A 15,276-nucleotide genomic window follows, 5' to 3' on the forward strand; every position below is an offset into this window, starting at 1 on the left:
GGTGGGTAGTGATTCCTGTGGGTAGTGGTCCCTGTGGGTAGTGATTCTGGTGGGTAGTGATTCCTGTGGGTAGTGGTCCCTGAGGGTAGCGGTCCCTGTGGGTAGTGGTCCCTGTGGGTAGTGATTCTGGTGGGTAGTGATTCCTGTGGGTAGTGGTCCCTGTGGGTAGTGATTCTGGTGGGTAGTGATTCCTGTGGGTAGTGGTCCCTGAGGGTAGCGGTCCCTGTCGGTAGTGGTCCCTGTGGGTAGTGATTCTGGTGGGTAGTGATTCCTGTGGGTAGTGGTCCCTGTGGGTAGTGATTCTGGTGGGTAGTGATTCCTGTGGGTAGTGGTCCCTGAGGGTAGCGGTCCCTGTGGGTAGTGGTCCCTGTGGGTAGTGATTCTGGTGGGTAGTGATTCCTGTGGGTAGTGGTCCCTGAGGGTAGCGGTCCCTGTGGGTAGTGGTCCCTGTGGGTAGTGATTCTGGTGGGTAGTGATTCCTGTGGGTAGTGGTCCCTGTGGGTAGTGATTCTGGTGGGTAGTGATTCCTGTGGGTAGTGGTCCCTGTGGGTAGTGATTCTGGTGGGTAGTGATTCCTGTGGGTAGTGGTCCCTGAGGGTAGCGGTCCCTGTGGGTAGTGGTCCCTGTGGGTAGTGATTCTGGTGGGTAGTGATTCCTGTGGGTAGTGGTCCCTGAGGGTAGCGGTCCCTGTGGGTAGTGGTCCCTGTGGGTAGTGATTCTGGTGGGTAGTGATTCCTGTGGGTAGTGGTCCCTGTGGGTAGCGGTCCCTGAGGGTAGCGGTCCCTGTGGGTAGTGGTCCCTGTGGGTAGCGGTCCCTGTGGGTAGCGGTCCCTGTGGGTAGTGATTCTGGTGGGTAGTGATTCCTGTGGGTAGTGGTCCCTGTGGGTAGCGGTCCCTGAGGGTAGCGGTCCCTGTGGGTAGTGATTCTGGTGGGTAGTGATTCCTGTGGGTAGCGGTCCCTGAGGGTAGCGGTCGCTGAGGGTAGCGGTCCCTGTGGGTAGTGGTCCCTGTGGGTAGTGATTCTGGTGGGTAGTGATTCCTGTGGGTAGTGGTCCCTGTGGGTAGCGGTCCCTGAGGGTAGCGGTCCCTGAGGGTAGCGGTCCCTGTGGGTAGTGGTCCCTGTGGGTAGCGGTCCCTGAGGGTAGCGGTCCCTGAGGGTAGCGGTCCCTGTGGGTAGCGGTCCCTGTGGGTAGTGATTCTGGTGGGTAGTGATTCCTGTGGGTAGTGGTCCCTGTGGGTAGCGGTCCCTGAGGGTAGCGGTCCCTGTGGGTAGTGGTCCCTGTGGGTAGTGATTCCTGTGAGTAGTCATCCCTGTGGGTAGTGGTCCCTGTGGGTAGTGGCCCCTGTGGGTAGAGATTACTGTTGGTAGTTGCTCCTGTGTAGTCATCCTTGTGGGTAGTGGTCCCTGTGGGTAGTGGCCCCTGTGGGTACCAGTCCCTGTGGGTAGTTGCACCTGTGTAGTCATCCCTGTGAGTAGTGGTCCCTGTGGGTAGTGGCCCCTGTGGGTAGTGATTCCTGTGGGTAGTGGTCCCTGTGGGTACTAGCCCCCGTGAGTAGTGATTCCTGTGGGCAGTGGTCCCTGTGGGTAGTAGTCCCTGTGGGTAGTGGTCCCTGTGGATAGTAGCCCCGTGGGTAGTGATTCCTGTGGGTTGTGGTCCCTATGGTAGTAGTTCCTGTGGGTAGTGGCCCCTGCGGGAAGTGATTCCTGTGGGTAGTGGTCCCTGTGGGTAGTGATTCCTATGGGTACTAGTCCCTGTGGGTAGTGGCCCCTGTGAGTAGTGATTCCTGTGGGTAATGGTCCCTGTGGGTAGTGATTCCTGTGGGTAGTAGTCCATGTATAGTCATCCCTGTGGGTACTAGTCCCTGTGGGTTGTGGCCCCTGTGGGTAGTGATTCCTGTGGGTAGCGGTCCCTGAGGGTAGCGGTCCCTGTGGGTAGCGGTCCCTGTGGGTAGTGGTCCCTGTGGGTAGTGGTCCCTGTGGGTAGCAGTCCCTGTGGGTAGCGGTCCCTGAGGGTAGCGGTCCCTGTGGGTAGCGGTCCCTGTGGGTAGCGGTCCCTGTGGGTATCAGTCCCTGTGGGTAGCGGTCCCTGAGGGTAGCGGTCCCTGTGGGTAGTGGTCCCTGTGGGTAGTGATTCTGGTGGGTAGTGATTCCTGTGGGTAGTGGTCCCTGTGGGTAGTGATTCTGGTGGGTAGTGATTCCTGTGGGTAGTGGTCCCTGAGGGTAGCGGTCCCTGTGGGTAGTGGTCCCTGTGGGTAGTGATTCTGGTGGGTAGTGATTCCTGTGGGTAGTGGTCCCTGTGGGTAGTGATTCTGGTGGGTAGTGATTCCTGTGGGTAGTGGTCCCTGAGGGTAGCGGTCCCTGTGGGTAGTGGTCCCTGTGGGTAGTGATTCTGGTGGGTAGTGATTCCTGTGGGTAGTGGTCCCTGTGGGTAGTGATTCTGGTGGGTAGTGATTCCTGTGGGTAGTGGTCCCTGAGGGTAGCGGTCCCTGTGGGTAGTGGTCCCTGTGGGTAGTGATTCTGGTGGGTAGTGATTCCTGTGGGTAGTGGTCCCTGAGGGTAGCGGTCCCTGTGGGTAGTGGTCCCTGTGGGTAGTGATTCTGGTGGGTAGTGATTCCTGTGGGTAGTGGTCCCTGAGGGTAGCGGTCCCTGTGGGTAGTGGTCCCTGTGGGTAGTGATTCTGGTGGGTAGTGATTCCTGTGGGTAGTGGTCCCTGTGGGTAGTGATTCTGGTGGGTAGTGATTCCTGTGGGTAGTGGTCCCTGAGGGTAGCGGTCCCTGTCGGTAGTGGTCCCTGTGGGTAGTGATTCTGGTGGGTAGTGATTCCTGTGGGTAGTGGTCCCTGTGGGTAGTGATTCTGGTGGGTAGTGATTCCTGTGGGTAGTGGTCCCTGAGGGTAGCGGTCCCTGTGGGTAGTGGTCCCTGTGGGTAGTGATTCTGGTGGGTAGTGATTCCTGTGGGTAGTGGTCCCTGTGGGTAGTGATTCTGGTGGGTAGTGATTCCTGTGGGTAGTGGTCCCTGAGGGTAGCGGTCCCTGTCGGTAGTGGTCCCTGTGGGTAGTGATTCTGGTGGGTAGTGATTCCTGTGGGTAGTGGTCCCTGTGGGTAGTGATTCTGGTGGGTAGTGATTCCTGTGGGTAGTGGTCCCTGAGGGTAGCGGTCCCTGTGGGTAGTGGTCCCTGTGGGTAGTGATTCTGGTGGGTAGTGATTCCTGTGGGTAGTGGTCCCTGAGGGTAGCGGTCCCTGTGGGTAGTGGTCCCTGTGGGTAGTGATTCTGGTGGGTAGTGATTCCTGTGGGTAGTGGTCCCTGTGGGTAGTGATTCTGGTGGGTAGTGATTCCTGTGGGTAGTGGTCCCTGTGGGTAGTGATTCTGGTGGGTAGTGATTCCTGTGGGTAGTGGTCCCTGAGGGTAGCGGTCCCTGTGGGTAGTGGTCCCTGTGGGTAGTGATTCTGGTGGGTAGTGATTCCTGTGGGTAGTGGTCCCTGAGGGTAGCGGTCCCTGAGGGTAGCGGTCCCTGTGGGTAGTGGTCCCTGTGGGTAGCGGTCCCTGAGGGTAGCGGTCCCTGAGGGTAGCGGTCCCTGTGGGTAGCGGTCCCTGTGGGTAGTGATTCTGGTGGGTAGTGATTCCTGTGGGTAGTGGTCCCTGTGGGTAGCGGTCCCTGAGGGTAGCGGTCCCTGTGGGTAGTGGTCCCTGTGGGTAGTGATTCCTGTGAGTAGTCATCCCTGTGGGTAGTGGTCCCTGTGGGTAGTGGCCCCTGTGGGTAGAGATTACTGTTGGTAGTTGCTCCTGTGTAGTCATCCTTGTGGGTAGTGGTCCCTGTGGGTAGTGGCCCCTGTGGGTACCAGTCCCTGTGGGTAGTTGCACCTGTGTAGTCATCCCTGTGAGTAGTGGTCCCTGTGGGTAGTGGCCCCTGTGGGTAGTGATTCCTGTGGGTAGTGGTCCCTGTGGGTACTAGCCCCCGTGAGTAGTGATTCCTGTGGGCAGTGGTCCCTGTGGGTAGTAGTCCCTGTGGGTAGTGGTCCCTGTGGATAGTAGCCCCGTGGGTAGTGATTCCTGTGGGTTGTGGTCCCTATGGTAGTAGTTCCTGTGGGTAGTGGCCCCTGCGGGAAGTGATTCCTGTGGGTAGTGGTCCCTGTGGGTAGTGATTCCTATGGGTACTAGTCCCTGTGGGTAGTGGCCCCTGTGAGTAGTGATTCCTGTGGGTAATGGTCCCTGTGGGTAGTGATTCCTGTGGGTAGTAGTCCCTGTATAGTCATCCCTGTGGGTACTAGTCCCTGTGGGTTGTGGCCCCTGTGGGTAGTGATTCCTGTGGGTAGCGGTCCCTGAGGGTAGCGGTCCCTGTGGGTAGCGGTCCCTGTGGGTAGTGGTCCCTGTGGGTAGTGGTCCCTGTGGGTAGCAGTCCCTGTGGGTAGCGGTCCCTGAGGGTAGCGGTCCCTGTGGGTAGCGGTCCCTGTGGGTAGCGGTCCCTGTGGGTATCAGTCCCTGTGGGTAGCGGTCCCTGAGGGTAGCGGTCCCTGTGGGTAGTGGTCCCTGTGGGTAGTGATTCTGGTGGGTAGTGATTCCTGTGGGTAGTGGTCCCTGTGGGTAGTGATTCTGGTGGGTAGTGATTCCTGTGGGTAGTGGTCCCTGAGGGTAGCGGTCCCTGTGGGTAGTGGTCCCTGTGGGTAGTGATTCTGGTGGGTAGTGATTCCTGTGGGTAGTGGTCCCTGTGGGTAGTGATTCTGGTGGGTAGTGATTCCTGTGGGTAGTGGTCCCTGAGGGTAGCGGTCCCTGTGGGTAGTGGTCCCTGTGGGTAGTGATTCTGGTGGGTAGTGATTCCTGTGGGTAGTGGTCCCTGTGGGTAGTGATTCTGGTGGGTAGTGATTCCTGTGGGTAGTGGTCCCTGAGGGTAGCGGTCCCTGTGGGTAGTGGTCCCTGTGGGTAGTGATTCTGGTGGGTAGTGATTCCTGTGGGTAGTGGTCCCTGAGGGTAGCGGTCCCTGTGGGTAGTGGTCCCTGTGGGTAGTGATTCTGGTGGGTAGTGATTCCTGTGGGTAGTGGTCCCTGAGGGTAGCGGTCCCTGTGGGTAGCGGTCCCTGTGGGTAGTGATTCTGGTGGGTAGTGATTCCTGTGGGTAGTGGTCCCTGTGGGTAGTGATTCTGGTGGGTAGTGATTCCTGTGGGTAGTGGTCCCTGAGGGTAGCGGTCCCTGTCGGTAGTGGTCCCTGTGGGTAGTGATTCTGGTGGGTAGTGATTCCTGTGGGTAGTGGTCCCTGTGGGTAGTGATTCTGGTGGGTAGTGATTCCTGTGGGTAGTGGTCCCTGAGGGTAGCGGTCCCTGTGGGTAGTGGTCCCTGTGGGTAGTGATTCTGGTGGGTAGTGATTCCTGTGGGTAGTGGTCCCTGTGGGTAGTGATTCTGGTGGGTAGTGATTCCTGTGGGTAGTGGTCCCTGAGGGTAGCGGTCCCTGTCGGTAGTGGTCCCTGTGGGTAGTGATTCTGGTGGGTAGTGATTCCTGTGGGTAGTGGTCCCTGTGGGTAGTGATTCTGGTGGGTAGTGATTCCTGTGGGTAGTGGTCCCTGAGGGTAGCGGTCCCTGTGGGTAGTGGTCCCTGTGGGTAGTGATTCTGGTGGGTAGTGATTCCTGTGGGTAGTGGTCCCTGAGGGTAGCGGTCCCTGTGGGTAGTGGTCCCTGTGGGTAGTGATTCTGGTGGGTAGTGATTCCTGTGGGTAGTGGTCCCTGTGGGTAGTGATTCTGGTGGGTAGTGATTCCTGTGGGTAGTGGTCCCTGTGGGTAGTGATTCTGGTGGGTAGTGATTCCTGTGGGTAGTGGTCCCTGAGGGTAGCGGTCCCTGTGGGTAGTGGTCCCTGTGGGTAGTGATTCTGGTGGGTAGTGATTCCTGTGGGTAGTGGTCCCTGTGGGTAGCGGTCCCTGAGGGTAGCGGTCCCTGTGGGTAGTGATTCCTGTGGGTAGCGGTCCCTGTGGGTAGTGGTCCCTGTGGGTAGTGATTCTGGTGGGTAGTGATTCCTGTGGGTAGTGGTCCCTGAGGGTAGCGGTCCCTGTGGGTAGTGGTCCCTGTGGGTAGTGATTCTGGTGGGTAGTGATTCCTGTGGGTAGTGGTCCCTGTGGGTAGTGATTCTGGTGGGTAGTGATTCCTGTGGGTAGTGGTCCCTGTGGGTAGTGATTCTGGTGGGTAGTGATTCCTGTGGGTAGTGGTCCCTGAGGGTAGCGGTCCCTGTGGGTAGTGGTCCCTGTGGGTAGTGATTCTGGTGGGTAGTGATTCCTGTGGGTAGTGGTCCCTGTGGGTAGCGGTCCCTGAGGGTAGCGGTCCCTGTGGGTAGTGATTCCTGTGGGTAGTGGTCCCTGTGGGTAGCGGTCCCAGAGGGTAGCGGTCCCTGTGGGTAGTGGTCCCTGTGGGTAGTGATTCTGGTGGGTAGTGATTCCTGTGGGTAGTGGTCCCTGAGGGTAGTGATTCTGGTGGGTAGTGATTCCTGTGGGTAGTGGTCCCTGAGGGTAGCGGTCCCTGTGGGTAGTGGTCCCTGTGGGTAGTGATTCTGGTGGGTAGTGATTCCTGTGAGTAGTGGTCCCTGTGGGTAGCGGTCCCTGTGGGTAGTGGTCCCTGTGGGTAGTGATTCCGGTGGGTAGTGATTCCTGTGGGTAGTGGTCCCTGAGGGTAGCGGTCCCTGTGGGTAGTGGTCCCTGTGGGTAGTGATTCTGGTGGGTAGTGATTCCTGTGGGTAGTGGTCCCTGTGGGTAGTGATTCTGGTGGGTAGTGATTCCTGTGAGTAGTGGTCCCTGTGGGTAGCGGTCCCTGTGGGTAGTGGTCCCTGTGGGTAGTGATTCCGGTGGGTAGTGATTCCTGTGGGTAGTGGTCCCTGAGGGTAGCGGTCCCTGTGGGTAGTGGTCCCTGTGGGTAGTGATTCTGGTGGGTAGTGATTCCTGTGGGTAGCGGTCCCTGAGGGTAGCGGTCCCTGTGGGTAGCGGTCCCTGTGGGTAGCGGTCCCTGTGGGTAGTGATTCTGGTGGGTAGTGATTCCTGTGGGTAGCGGTCCCTGTGGGTAGCGGTCCCTGTGGGTAGTGATTCTGGTGGGTAGTGATTCCTGTGGGTAGCGGTCCCTGAGGGTAGCGGTCCCTGTGGGTAGTGGTCCCTGTGGGTAGCGGTCCCTGAGGGTAGCGGTCCCTGTGGGTAGTGGTCCCTGTGGGTAGTCGCTCTGTGTAGTCACCCCTGTGGGTGGTGACCCCTGTGTGGTCGCCCTGCTCTGCCATACATGTCATGCCTGGCTGCAGGCTGGCACTGCTGTGGGCAGACATTGCACGTGTGAGCCCAGTCTCCGCCGTGGTGCAGTGCTGGAGACTGGCAGCGGACTCCTCCTATCCCCAGCCTCGTCCTCCCTCCTCCCAGCCCCGTCCTCCCTCCTCCCAGCCTCGTCCTCCCTCCCTGTCACCTCCAGCCTCCCCCACCCCAAACACCCAGACTCAGCGAGCGAGGAGTGGATGCGCCGCTCGGTCCTCCCGGGGCTCGGATGTGCGCCCCGTTCCTGCCTCTCGGGGGGCCGCCGAGCTGTGCGCTGTGCTGGGGGCAGCAGGATGGCCTGGGATCATTAGCCGGGGATTGGAGCTATGGATGGAGCCCGTCGTGCCCTTTGAATGCCCCTTCCGTGCCAGCTGGTTGCTTGAGGCGGGGGCTGCTGCAGCAGGGGCGGCCAGTGCGGGCACCAAGTGGATGGCATGGCGCAGAGAGCCCAGCGGAAGGTAGGTGCCACACACTGCAGTGCCAGCCTCCCCGCCTCAGCCGCCTGATGGTGGCGGCACCACTCCTGGATGTCTCATTTTAGGGTTGTGGATATCTAGTGACTGTCATTGGCGGTGTCTCCTCTCCAGTCTGTGCTGCGACTTTCTCTGTGCTGGGACTGTCTCTGTGCTGGGAGTGGGACTGTCTCTGTGCTGGGACTGTCTCTGTGCAGGAATTGTCTCTGTGCTGGGACTGTCTATGCTGGGACTGTCTCTGTGCTGGGACTGTCTATGCTGGGACTGTCTCTGTGCAGGGACTTTCTATGCTGGGACTGTCTCTGTGCAGGGACTGTCTCTGTACTGGGCTGTCTCTGAACTGGACTGTCTCTGTGCTGGGACTGTCTCTGACATTCCCTGCAAGCTCTGGCTTTCTGGCTCCCATGTTTGGCAGCTTCTCATGCCCCTGTCCATGGTGATGAACATTTCTTCCCATGGTCCTGGTCTCACCCCTGCCCAGTGCATAAGTCCTCGGACACAGAGTCCCAGTCCTGATGCTGGACCTGCTACAGTGATGTCTATGGAGCCCAGTGCTGACCCGTCCTGGAGCATGGAGCTGACTCTACTCTAGTCCATCTCCTTGGTAATAAACCTGCTATAATCAATATCACTAAACCTGCTCCTATCTGAACTTGCTCTAGCCCATATTACCGCCTATGTCCTCCATACTAAGTCTACTCTAGTCCATACTAATACATCTATCAATGGTGCCGGACCTGCTCTAGTTTCACATTGCCGCCCCTCTCCATGGTGCTGGACCTGCTCTAGTCCATAATAATACCTCTACCAATGGTGCTGGACCTGCTCTAGTCCATATTGCCGCCCCTCTCCATGGTGCTGGACCTGCTCTAGTCCATATTTCCGCCCCTCTCCATGGTGCTGGACCTGCTCTAGTCCATATTGCCGCCCCCTCTCCATGGTGCTGGACCTGCTCTAGTCCATATTACCGCCCCTCTCCATGGTTCTCGACCTGCTCTAGTCCATTTTGCCTCCCCTCTCCATGGTGCTGAACCTGCTCTAGTCCATATTGCTGCCCCTCTCCATGGTGCTGGACCTGGTCTAGTCCATATTGCTGCCCCTCTCCATGGTGCTGGACCTGCTCTAGTCCATACTGCCACCCCTCTCCATGGTGCCGAACCTGCTCTAGTCCATATTGCCTCCCCTCTCCATGGTGCTGGACCTGGTCTAGTCCATATTGCTGCCCCTCTCCATGGTGCTGGACCTGCTCTAGTCCATACTGCCACCCCTCTCCATGGTGCCGAACCTGCTCTAGTCCATATTGCCTCCCCTCTCCATAGTGCTGGACCTGCTCTAGTCCATATTGCCGCCCCTCTCCATGGTGCCGAACCTGCTCTAGTCCAAATTGCCTCCCCTCTCCATGGTGCTGGACCTGTTCTAGTCCATATTGCTGCCCCTCTCCATGGTGCTGGACCTGTTCTAGTCCATATTGCTGCCCCTCTCCATGGTGCTGGACCTGCTCTAGTCCATATTTCCGCCCCTCTCCATGGTGCTGGACCTGCTCTAGTCCATATTGCCGCCCCTCTCCATGGTGCCGGACCTGCTCTAGTCCATATTGCCTCCCCTCTCCATGGTGCTAGACCTGTTCTAGTCCGTATTTCTGCTGCTCTCCATGGTACTGGACCTGCTCTAGTCAATATGACTAAACCTGCTCCTGTTTATATTGCTGGACCAATTCTAATCTATATTGATAACCTTCTCCACAATGCTGAACCAGTTCTAATCCACTTTGATTCCCCTTTTATTTTTTGCTAAACCTGCCCTAGTCCACACTAAAACCTCTATCAATAGTGTTTGACCTCCTTTAGTCTAAGTAATTGGACATTATCTGTGGTGCTTCCCTTGTTCTAGTCAATGTTACTAAACCTGCTCCTATTTATATTGCTGAACCAGTTCTAGTCCATATTGCTTCCCCATCCATGGGTTAAATGTGCTGGAATTCATATTACTGTCCTTCTCCATGGTGTTGGACCTGTTTTAGTCCATATTGCTGCCCCTGTCCTCCATGCTAAGCCTACTCTAGACCATATTACTTCCCCTGTCCTCCATACTAAGCCTACTCTAGTCCATATTACTTCCCCTGTCCTCCATGCTAAGCCTACTCTAGACCATATTACTTCCCCTGTCCTCCATACTAAGCCTACTCTAGTCCATATTACTTCCCCTGTCCTCCATACTAAGCCTACTCTAGTCCATATTACTTCCCCTGTCCTCCATGCTAAGCCTACTCTAGACCATATTACTTCCCCTGTCCTCCATACTAAGCCTACTCTAGTCCATATTACTTCCCCTGTCCTCCATGCTAAGCCTACTCTAGACCATATTACTTCCCCTGTCCTCCATACTAAGCCTACTCTAGACCATATTACTTCCCCTGTCCTCCATACTAAGCCTACTCTAGTCCATATTACTTCCCCTGTCCTCCATGCTAAGCCTACTCTAGACCATATTACTTCCCCTGTCCTCCATACTAAGCCTACTCTAGTCCATATTACTGCCCCTGTCCTCCATACTAAGCCTACTCTAGTCCATATTACTTCCCCTGTCCTCCATACTAAGCCTACTCTAGTCCATATTACTTCCCCTGTCCTCCATGCTAAGCCTACTCTAGTCCATATTACTTCCCCTGTCCTCCATACTAAGCCTACTCTAGTCCATATTACTGCCCCTGTCCTCCATACTAAGCCTACTCTAGTCCATATTACTTCCCCTGTCCTCCATACTAAGCCTACTCTAGTCCATATTACTGCCCCTGTCCTCCATGGTAAGCCTCCTCTAGTCCATATTACTGCCCATGTCTTCCATAGTGAACCTACTTTAGTCCATATTACTACCCCTGTCCTCCATACTAAACATACTCCAATCCATATTACTACCCCGTCCTCCATACTAAGCCTACTCTAATCCATAATACTGCCCCTGTCCTCCATACTAAACCTACTCTAGTCCATATTAATACATCATTGGTGCTGGACCTGTTCTAGTCCATATTACTAAACCAGCTCCTATCCATATTGCTGCCCCTGTCCTCCATACTAAGCCTACGCTAGTCCATATTACTCTAGTCCATATCACTGCCCCTGACCTCCATATTAAGTCTACTCTAGTCCATTTTACTGCCCCTCTCCTCCAAAGTAAGCCTACTCTAGGCCATATTACAGCCCCTGTCCTTCATAATAAGCCTACTCTAGTCCATATTACTGCCCCTGTCCTCCATACTAAGCCTACTCTAGTCCATATTACTGCCCCTGTCCTCCATTCTGAGCCTACTCTAGTCCATATTGCTGCCCCTGACCTCCATACTAAGCCTACTCTAGTCCATATTACTGCCCCCTCCTCCGTTCTGAGCCTACTGTAGTCCACATTACTTCCCCTGTCCTCCATACTAAGCCTACTCTAGTGCATATTACTGCCCCTGTCCTCCATTCTGAGCCTACCGTAGTCCATATTACTGCCCCTGTCCTCCATTCTGAGCCTACTCTAGTCTATATTACTGCCCCAGTCCTCCATACTGAGCCTACTCTAGTCCATATTACTGCCCCTGTCCTCCATTCTGAGCCTACTCTAGTCCATATTACTGCCCCAGTCCTCCATACTGAGCCTACTCTAGTCCATATTACTGCCCCCGTCCTCCATTCTGAGCCTACTCTAGTCCATATTACTGCCCCAGTCCTCCATACTAAGCCTACTCTAGTCCATATTACTGCCCCAGTCCTCCATACTGAGCCTACTCTAGTCCATATTACTGCCCCTGTCCTCCATTCTGAGCCTACTCTAGTCCATATTACTGCCCCAGTCCTCCATACTAAGCATACTCTAGTCCATATTACTGCCCTTGTCCTCCATTCTGAGCCTACAGTAGTCCATATTACTGCCCCTGTCCTCCATTCTGAGCCTACTCTAGTCCATATTACTGCCCCAGTCCTCCATACTGAGCCTACTCTAGTCCATATTACTGCCCCAGTCCTCCATACTAAGTCTACTGTAGTCCTTATTACTGCCCCGTCCTCCATACTAAGCCTACTCTAGTCCATATTAATACTTCTATCATTGGTGCTGGACCTTTTCTAGTCCATATGACTAAACCAGCTCCTATCTATAGTGCTGAACCAGTTCTAGTCCATATTGGTGCCTCTTTCCTCTAATCCTGCTCTAGTCCATATTACTATACCTAGTGCTGACCCGACTGTAGTCCATATTATTGCCTCTGTCAATGGTGCGTTAGGCTAGTTTCACATTAGCGTTTTTTTGCGCAGCGCATCGGGCGCATAAAAAACGCAAAGAAAAACGCAAAACAAACGCGCGTTTTTTTAACGTCATGCGCACGCTGATGTGTAAAAAAAACGCAGCGTTGTTTGCGTTTTACATGCGTTTTTTGCATGCGTTGGCGTTTTTTATGCGCATGCGTTTTTAAGTGTGACGTTTTTTCCATTGTCTAGAGAACATTCTAGACTTGTTTCACTCAAAAACGCATGCTTAAAAAAACGCAACCGTGCGCAAGACCGTGCGCACGCATGCGTTACCATAGACTTCAATGTGTTGTTTTTGCGCATTCCGTGCGCAAGCGTGCGCATGCGTTTTTTTGCCGAGACAGGGCGCACCAAAAAATCCAACATGTTGCGTCTGGCGCACCTGGCGCAAAAGACAAAAAAACGCATGCGCACGAAAACGCAAGTGTGCGCAAAAACATGCGCACGTCATGTTAAACATAGGTGCGCAGTGCGCATGCGCACGGGTGCGCACGATGCGCTGCGCACAAAAGCGCAAATGTGAAACCAGCCTTAGTCCTTATTATTGGAGGTGTCCCTGGAGGTGATGCTCTTTGAGTCCGTATTATCACCACTGTCCATGGTGCTGAACCAGCTCTTGCTAATGTTCCTAAGCCTGTTTTTCTCCACATAGCTGAACCTGCCGTAGCCAAATACCGTTGATCATAACGCTGATCCATATGGCCGAACCTAGCGCTGATCCGCTTTTCACGGCTAAGCATTCCTGTATTCGTGGTGCTGATCCCTCATCTTATTGCTCAGCATAGCCCTGTGTGCCCACCTGCCCATATTGATGAACACCCTTTTCTATAATGATAAAAGTGCCGGCGTCCATGATGCTGAGCCTCCCCACTGCTGCTGAACATGTCCACGTCTCTGAACTGTGTTATCTTCATCTGAATCTAGAAAACAGCATCCGCGTCACGGGCTAAGAAGTCGGTGTGTATGTCACGTCATGTCTTCCCAATGCAGGTCATTAACATACAGCGTTCCATCTCCTAATAGCCGGCATCCGTCAGCCTACCTGGTAACAACCTGGAACATATGAGCTGCAAATAACGATCCGTGAGACATGTCAGAAGCAACTAACACCATTAATGTGCACGCTGCAGCTCCGAAAACCAAATCCGGTTACGATAAATAATTTGCATACCCCTTAGAGGTGACATCCACATATATGCTGCTCCCCTTGAGACATGCCAGCAAAATGCATCCCACCATCTTATCACTAGTCAGCACTCTACATCAAAAAGCCCAGGAACATGCTTGTGGTTTTTTTTTCTTCTCCTTGATGCATGATCTTCCAGCCTTGACACATATCATATAAAATTTGACCCCAATGTCATCCTTTATGCCTATGCCCTGGATGCACTTTACGGTCTGTATGTATCATGACATGATGATGTTACATAGAATCGCATGCAAGGTGGTGATACCTCAGCACCGATCTAATAGCGTCTGCGGTGCCCAAAGCAGCAACGCGATCATCGCTGGGGAGCAAGTAGGTAGGAAACGGATTGCAAATGTCATTAACCCAGTGAATAATCTGGATCTCATTTGTTTACACGGAAGGTTTATGTTATTTGTAATTATATGGGAGACTTGATACAATGTCGGTCAGTGCTGTAACCAGGGCTGGGATGATACATTGTGTGAATGTGGTACATAGGTAACCATTAGTGAAAAGGTGCAATTGTGCAGATCTTCTAGGGTCTAAAGTCCTGGTGTCTCATGGGATCTAATGGTCAAGAGTAGATCACAGCTAAGATTGTTTGCTGGTGGTTTAGCATTGGGTTTATTCCTATCTGGCTTGGTTTAAAGGGAATTTTCGACCCTTTTCATACATAGTGAAAAAAAGGGTAACCATTATCAAGCAGCCAAAAACTTCAAAGAGCGTCTGTCATTCTGGAGGACATTAAAAGTGCATAGATTTCAATGGGCATCACATAATGCTTCATTTCTTTTGGGTGGCACTGCAGGATTAAAGGGAAGGAGAAAAAAATAGTGTGAAAACCACTAGAATCCCGGCAGACCTAGCTATGAGTAAGGGTTGCTAACCTGAAATGCGTAAGCCTGCTTATCCTTTCCCTTTTTTTTTTTTTTTTGCTTTCTCTCACCATGTTTTTAATGGCACAGTAAAAGTGATGTGATGCTGGATCCCAGTCCTCATGGACCCTTCTTCCACTGCAGGATTAAACTCTTGCTTCGATTGCCTATCCATGCTATAGTGATTGCAGTAGGACACCCTGACGTATTATTAAGGGACTAGAGTTGTCAACTTGATTTTTATTTAATTTTTTTTTTTTTTAAATCACAGACATCCAACATTTTTTTACGAACACATTGAAAAACCTTAAAAAAAATTGTTAGGATTTTAAGTGATATATGTCTACAGTCCATACATAATACTGGTGTTAAAGAGGTTGTGGAAAATGGAAACGCCATCCGTTTTCTCAATAAATGGTATGCTACTTATCAATATCTTTATAATTGCGACATTCTCTGGCTTATCCAAATAAACTGCATTTTTTTTTTGGCAAAACTTAGCAATTTATTTGGATAAACTAGAGAATATCGCAATTATAAAGACATTGGTAAAAAGCGCACCATTTTATTTGGAAGACGGCTGGCATTTCCTTTACCTTGAATCTCCGCTGAGCCACAGCGGGTAGGAAATGGCTTTCTTCATGCGAGAATTTTACAATAGCCGTCACGGCTGATTACCATTCTGTACCATTATCCCACTAAAGGGGTTGTCCAGGGTCTCTATGTGACTGCAGACTTGTGAATCCTCACAGCGTGCACTGTTAGGATTCTCCAGAGACGGCAGCAGGAGCGGGCAGTCATATGACCCCAAGTATCAGGTATAGGATTTTCATACTTCTGGCCACATTCCGACTAGACTTGTCTGGCCTCACTTGATTCACTTGCATTGAGCGAGGCTGCGATGTCTAGTCGGCATGTGACCGCATGTATGTAAATTGCATGCTCCTGGCACTGATTAACCCTAACAGCGCGCACTTCACACGCACATAGAGTGACTGCAGACTTAAACCCCAAGGCTTGACAACCCCTTTAATGCAACATTTACTGGTAAATAATGATAGTAATGATCTTTATAATCTTCACAAGCTTCATAAAGATCATGGACACATCTCATTTTTTTTTTATGGGCAGAGTAAAAAAAAAAAAGTGCCGTGGGCTGTTGGCAACCCAGCATGTCTAATGGAT

The 15,276-nt window shown here is 53.1% G+C and overlaps 1 protein-coding gene across 3 annotated transcripts in view; it reads left to right on the plus strand.

The window, feature by feature from the left end:
- The first annotated feature begins 7,372 nt into the window (after window positions 1-7,372).
- LRFN1 (leucine rich repeat and fibronectin type III domain containing 1) overlaps window positions 7,373-15,276 on the plus strand; it is a 254,965-nt gene continuing 247,061 nt past the window's right edge. For all 3 annotated transcript variants that reach the window (XM_073549033.1, XM_073549035.1, XM_073549034.1), the window contains exon 1: window positions 7,373-7,723. The gene's annotated coding sequence lies outside the window, so the exon portion shown is untranslated. The remainder of the gene's footprint in view (window positions 7,724-15,276) is intronic.

Source organism: Dendrobates tinctorius, unplaced genomic scaffold (assembly GCF_039654945.1).
Source record: "Dendrobates tinctorius isolate UK_male_01 unplaced genomic scaffold, ASM3965494v1 ptg000158l, whole genome shotgun sequence".
NCBI classification, from domain to species: domain Eukaryota; kingdom Metazoa; phylum Chordata; class Amphibia; order Anura; family Dendrobatidae; genus Dendrobates; species Dendrobates tinctorius.